The sequence below is a fragment of the Manis javanica genome, chromosome 11 (genome assembly GCF_040802235.1).
Source record: "Manis javanica isolate MJ-LG chromosome 11, MJ_LKY, whole genome shotgun sequence".
NCBI lineage: Eukaryota > Metazoa > Chordata > Mammalia > Pholidota > Manidae > Manis > Manis javanica.
In genome coordinates this window covers 14,272,869-14,280,625 of record NC_133166.1, presented here as the reverse complement: position 1 = coordinate 14,280,625, position 7,757 = coordinate 14,272,869, and positions in this window count along the sequence as shown.

The following is a 7,757-nucleotide window of genomic DNA, read 5'->3' as shown; positions in this document are numbered from 1 at the left end:
CACAAAGCAAGCAGTGGAGAAGGTCAGATGTAGTGTACCTAAGCAGGGATATCATTAAATTAAAATAGTCTAGCAAAGAATGAGACTGTTCAAATACATGAAAATAATGCCTACATTACATTAAGTAAATAAAAGCACCATACGAAATTATATCTATGGTACAGTATCATTGAAATGAAAATACTCAGAAAAAGATTAAAAATAGATAAACAACATAAAACTTGATTATTTCTGGTATTATTAATTTTTAAAAATAGCTTTATATTTAAATGCAGAAAACCTGTAGAAACAGAGGAATGAACTGAACTTGCTTTGGGATAAAGGATGGCATTTTTCAACTATATGTTTAGGAAGACAAACATAATAAGCCAGCAATCATTTTAGATTAACATCTACTTTCAGAAAATCCTAATGAAATGAGTATTGTATATATGTGTGCATGTAAATATGATTCATATTTAAACGTAATATTTATAGTCACTATCAGTATGTTGAAATACATCCTGAATAAATTAATTCATCAGATTATCATTACATATGAACACAGAGTCAGTATTGAAGAATACATGAATGCCATCTTATTTTTATGACTAAAACTTTAATTCTCAGAAATAAAGGCAGAAGTCAATTAGACAATAATCAATGGTGGCACTTACAGACACCAATATATTTAATATATGCCAGTAACTGCTCATTGTTTGTTCATATGTCTTTTTTTTCCACAAACCCCCTGAGAGTTAGGTTTTATTCATAGCAAATGAATAATTAGTTCAACCTCACAAATTAATGGTATTTTGGCTGTGTTAGGCCTCTAGAAGCGCAAGCATTAAAATAAATGTGGTGTTTCTTCACATACTTTTTAAATAAAAGTAATATGAAAACATACTATATATATAAGAAAAACAACCAATATTCTGACTTTCCCCATACTAAGCTGTTTTTTTCCTGAAATAATGGATACAATTCCTAAAAAAATAATAATATTGCTGGATGTACTTAGCATGCCTATTCAGTGATACGGTACCTAATAGCAAAGCTAGAGTGCAACACTGGCCATGGTTTTTCAATAAATCATCCTTTAATACTGAGTATGACTTGGATTTTGGAGTAATGATGTCACCAGGTTGGGGGAGTGGCAGGCCTTCTCAAAAATCAAACATTAGAAGGGATGAGTGGCTCTTTGTGATAAAAAATGTTCTTCATGTTGGATGACTAGAGGCATTTGCTTCTTTTGAACATTTATTGAACTTCATATGTGCAAGACATTGTAATAGGTTCTAGGGACATGGAGATAAACAAGACATAGAATTCACATACTACTGAAAAAGGATTACAGGTAAAGAGACACTGACAATGTAATGCTATGCACTATGAAAGAAATAAGGAAAGATAAGAGTACCTAATCCATGTAAATGTTGCCAAAGAACACTTCCAAGGGGTGTTAATACTTGAGCAAAGCTTAGAAGAAAAGTTGGAGTATAAGAGGGAACATGTGTCATAACAGATTCAGAAGCAAGAAACCACAGTCTTTTGAGAAACATGAGCAACTTTCTATGGTTGGAGCATAGTTGTTCATGGGAAGGTGGTTACATGTAAACCTGAAATACAACAGAGCCCAGATCATAGGGATACTGATAGACCCTAATGACCTTGGGCTCACTCCTGAATACAATGTCATTTCATTGAAGGAATTTAAGTGAAAGGGTCACATGATCCAATTTATATTAGATAAATTTCACTTTGAGTCCATAGGTAACTTAGTTCCAGATTCTAAAGGCTCTCAGAAGGCTTCATAGCAATTGCGGGGTTTTTTTTCACAGTATGACATTATTCCTATATTTTCTCCCTACAATTTTTAGATTTGAAACATCTTAGAAATAAATAGGTTCATAGTCTTTCTGACTTAGTCTTGAAGCACTGTTCAGAGGAAGTGTGTGGGTATGTAATGAGGCCATGTTGCCAGCAAAAATGTCCATATTCTGGAGTCAAGTAGCTGCGTGGGCAGGCCACAGACACCAAACAAATGTCCCAGAGTGCTAGTGCACACAAGGCCTGAGGAGTACAGAGCCCACCTTTTGTAAAGAAAGTGATCACTTCGTAATAAACACATGTGGGACTAAATCAATCAATGCTACTTGTTCTGATTTGCCATTCAGTGTACTTAAAATTAAACAGAGAAGAATAAACGAGGAGAGAGAAACAGAGTGAAAAGAAATTAAGGAACATCTTGCCTACTCTACGGTTTTTGAAAAATTATATAATCTAACAAGGATAAGAGATTCTATCACAGTGTTCTACATTTTCCTTGGATCTAACATATCTTATATATATTAGAGCATCTCCTTACCAGGTGGTACAACACAAACTCTGGATGGAGAAAATAAAAGTATATGTAAGTGACCTGGAATTACGACAAAGTAGATTTTATTTCCTTAAAATCTCTGACACAGTCAGCTTTTGGTTAATTGGGAGACCCAATTTTAAAAAATGCAATCATACCTTTAAAGCATAAAGTAAATCCATTAGCATTTAATGCATTTATCTATCTTAAGATAACATAGTTATCTCCGTGGGATAAAGTTGAAGGATAAAGTGGCTTAATTTCCTTCACTTGTTGCTTTGGCTAGTGTTAAGAATACCTGAGAGAACAAGACACAGATGCCCTCCTGCATCCAGAGGAAATATCTTTACTAGAGCATAGAAAAAAAAAAAGAAGTGTTATTCACATCCGTTTTTACAGATGTGAAAACTGAGGTTCTAAGAAATTAAATAATTTTACCAAGGTCAGAGCCAAACAAAATGAGGATCATCATTCATGCATTGGTCTATCTACCTGCAAAGTTGCATGTTTTCCATTATCCAGCTCAGCCTGTGTAAAAGTTTCAGAAACTTTTCTCCTTGGCTCAACCAAATCTTGGATACTTTCTATCTAGGAAAATGTAGAGCTATTTGCCTCTTCTTCATACAGGTTTACGTAGTTTAACAGAGGTACTGAATCTTTTTTGAGTCATTTATAGTTGGTTATTCCTTTCTGGCCTAGAGCAAGAGCTTGTCTACTAAAATATAAGTAGGAAAACACCTGCCTTAGCATAGCTCTATCTCTGTTTTTAAATTGTCTTATTTTTTGGCATGACACATTAATCATATGTCATTGCTTTGATTGATATTCGTGTAGCATTTTGCTTGACTGGAAGGTATTAAAGTCCAGATACAGAAAATTCTAACAACAACAACAAAAAAATAGCCAAACTAATTCCAAATCTGATTTTCCTTCTGCCAAGTGAAACCCATTGTGGACAATGATCTCAAACATTAACTCAACATCAAGATCCTTGGAGGAAAATATATACTATTGTGTTGAAAATTTAGTATTCTCAGTTAGAAACTGATCAGCTTCAGCAGCTCATGACTATGGCTTTAACTGTAAAAGATAAGTTCTAGTAAGGAAATAGGGCAATTAAAATCAATTTGGAAGAACACCAGTGGAATGGATTATAAAGCAACCAGAGTGAAAAGAAAATTACTTAAGGAAACATTTGCAAAAATTAGCAATTAAAGACTTGGTAGAGGCTTATTAATCATAATATTTAGAAGTGAAGAAACAGGTATTCTGATCAAATATAACTGTAAGCAAACCAAGTAAATAACTTTTTACTAGAATGTATACTTTATAGTATATACAATATATACTTTGATGTTATTTTCATTCTAATTGTTTCTTTAATTTTGACTTTTTTGCAAGACTATATATCTCATTTTTATGCCTCCTAATCAGAGTAACTCAAATTTTAAAGCCAGAAATCTTAATAGCCTCCTGTAATATATCTGATTTGTTAATATTCAGCTCCTGGTACTTTCTCACATGTCATCGGGGTGGTTATATTCTTTGTGAGCTGTCAAAAGCATTGATTTAATGGAAGATAACAATAGACTAGCTTTGTGTCATAACAATATTTGGGACCTCACTTTGTACAAACTTGCTGTATAGATGTGGACCAACACCACCTGTCTTGAGTAAAGTAGTTGACTACAGAAGTGGTTCTTATCGTGTGGCTCCAGACCACTACCATGATCACCATTTGACAACTTGTTAAAAAAGAAAATTGTTGGGCCCCACCTAGACCCACTGAATTGGAAAATTTGGGAGTGGGGTCCAGCACTGTATAATTCAAAAAGACCTCTATGTATACCTGATGCACATTAAAACTTGAGAATTACTGAACTAGATTAACTGCAAAGTGTCCCTAACATAAATGTTCCCTGGTTGTCTAAACTATTTTCCAAAATAGTTTAACTGTTCTTGTATCTATGTAGCTCACAAAGAATATAACCACGACAATGACATGTGAAAAAGTACCAGGAGCTGAATATTAAGAAACTGGATATACTAGAGGAGGCTACTAAGATTTCAGGCTTTAAACTTTTGAGTTGCCCTGATTAGGAGGCATAAAAATGAGACATAGTCTTGCAAAAAAGTCAAAATTTTTTAAAATTTAGAATAAAAATAACATATTATCAAAGTATTGGGGTCAGTCACAGACTTAAGATATTGGGATATTAGAGCTGGGAAAAATATTAATCCATCTATTCCATTTATTGGTTGATAAATCTGAAGTACAGATAAGAGAAATAAATAGCCTCAAGAGACACCTTGTAAGAAAACAATAACATGCTGAATCTTTATGGAGTAGTGATTCAGAAGTGCTGGTTGAACTACACGAAGTAGATTTGTTGAGTGGAGGTAAGACAAATTAGTTTCTATATGTGCACGATCCCATGAACTTCATTGAGTGACTTGGATATAACTTTAAAACATTTATGTAAGAATCCTTTTATTATGTTACTGCCTAGAGACATTTTTGGAACTTCCAGGATTAACTTTCAACTTAAAATTATTTGGAAATGAGTCATGTTCGATCTGTTCCATCACATCTTGATTTCTCATTATATCATGAATCCTAAAGTTGGTCTCCAATCTCTATACAGGGCTGAATCTTATGTAACTTTAGTTAGTGCTAATAGCATGTCTGGTCTCATTCCTGAAAACAATACAAAACCACCACCACCAAAAGATCAGAAACATAGTTATCCAATAATTATGAAGCATTACTATACGTAAATCCATATAGTTTCTCATAAAAATATCACTGAAAGAGATAACACAGTTAACTTGCACTACTTTGGAATGGTGGTGAAATATAATTCAAAAATAATCGTTTTGATGTTTAATCACTGAGTTAAACAGCATGCTTAGATGCTGTGTGAATTAATGAGGCCAAAGAGTCAATTTCCATGTGTAACTCTGTTGGGTGGGGAAGAGTATTCCCAACCCGAGGCAGGGCAACTAAACTACAAACCACTGAAACTGAAATCAGTTGAGGGAAAACTAGATGGGGGGGCGGCCTTTTACTGCTTACAAGAATCCTGGTTCTGTTCATGTACTCCTGCTTACCTGTTTCTGTTTCTTCCTTGGTCCTGGCTGGGAAGGCCCAGTAAAAAACCTCTACCTCTCCTAGCTCCTCCTCTTCCCAGCCCCTTGTAAACACCTACTGATATGGAGATGGGCTCCTTCTCTCCACCCTTTGTAAACACCTACTGATACAGACATGGACTAAGGCCAGGCAAGAGATTCTGGAAATATTTCAATTTTACCCACACCAAGTCTTAAGGAATTCACAGTTTGAGATACCGGGAAAACATAACTTGATCATTGTAATGAACTCCCTTTTTTAAAAATCTAAGCATATATAGAATTCATCAATTATTTTAGTGACCAAGTCTATGATAACTTAAATCAGAGTTTCTAAGGTAATGCATGTTATATATAGTTGTAGCAATCATTGGATATTTAACGAAACCATAGTTAGGATCCAGCGCCAATTTATGTTTGAATATATGTGATATTTCAGGTAGATAATTAATTATATGAACATACTTTTCAATCCTAGTCACATATCACTTCAGTGAGTGATCCAGGACTCACATCCTTGTCAAAGTACAAAGTTCTTCTACTCAATTAGAACAGTTTGCTTTTAAGGGAAAAAGAGAAATATAGGAATGATGAAGAAGGGAGAAAGTGAGAGAGAGAGAGAGAGAGAAAGAGAGAAGGAAAATGTAGCCATGAAATCCTTCATATATAGGAGCAAGTTATTTAGTCAGTTTGAAAACCCAAAAAATAAATGTCAACCTAGGCATTACCAAGTTTCTGAGGAAGAGGAATTTTTAGCCAATCTAGATAAGTGAAAGACAGAATCTTTTTTATTCTCTTGTTATTTTTTCTCAAGTCACCTAGGTTTTCTAGAATAAATTACATTTTAAATATTGTTACTTGATTTTACCTTTAATATTATTTTTAAAAAATCATGCCACAGAAAGCAAGATAGCCATGGGAAACAGTGATACACCACTATCCATGGAACCAATTTTTGGAATCTGAATGCATTCAATGTTCTTAGCATAATTTAGTATTGAGAAAGGACAGAATAATGTATCACTTGCATAGACTGGCTCTAAGTAACCATAATGACAACTTTTGTAACAACTCCTTGGACAACTCTTATTCTCTGTCAGTTCAAAACTATTCTTCCCTTAATGCCCCTTTCCCTAAAGAGAGCCCCTAGGAGCACAGGTGTATGCATAGAGAATTACAACTTTACACATAGACAGAAGGATTAATAACATTTTTTTCCTTTCCAGCAAGAAAAAAATCCAATTATTTTTAATTACAGGAGGGTAATACATTTTTGGAAGATTGGCATCTTTGCTATCCTTGCAATTAATGTTGCAATAGACCATTATTGCTTTGAGATATCTTTAAGCGGTATGTCCTTCTTTGTCTTAAAAATTCGCTAAAGCTTCTTAGTACAGGATAGAATTTCTTCCCATTTTGCAGTTGCCCACCTCTTGAAATATATCCTCATTCTCCTCAACATTTGCCTTGTATTAATCCTCAATTTAAAAAAAAAAAGCTACTTGCCCTCATATATCTGTAACTGTTGTGTTGATCTCAGGGCGGGACAGCTTTCACACAGTTTTTTAGCCTTGTGAGTTTCTCCCTTAAAACTGAGGTCAATAGATTCAACCTTTATGAAACCTTCTTCCAGTAGAATGAATACTTACTGCTATAGTATCTTATATCCATTGTTCTGTTACAGTACCCACCATGTTCCTTTTCCAGGTATTTTTGTCACTTGCCCAAGCTCCTGAGCTCAGGGGTCATGCTGTGGCATCCTCAAGAACCCTAGCATCCTATGCAGAACTGGAAAACATAGATTGATGTTGTGCAGTCTAAAGGATTATATAAAAGGCAATAGGAAATAAAGGAAGCAAACTCTTACTAAGATAGAAGAAAACTATACTTAACACTTAGAAAGTACTTGCTATATGTCAAGTATGAACACTGTTACTCCTCACTACAGCCTCCTGAAGAAGACTCTATTATCCCATTTTACAATCAGAAAACTGACACACACCTAGAGGTTAAGCAGTTTACTTAAAATCACCTAGCTGGTGCATAGAAGCATAATATGTACCAGGTAGTTGAATTCAAACATCATATCCTACTGCCTCTCCTAGGCCCTAAGAAGAAGGTCTAGGAATAGTTCAGACATAGGCATTCACTAGCTTCACTTGCTGTAGTCTATGCTTTAGTTCAATAACTAGAAAATGGAATGTTGGGGGGATGGATCAGAGTAAAGGAATATCTAGACCCTGGTCCTAGATCTATTATAGATCATCAGTGAAGCTTAGGTCTTTCG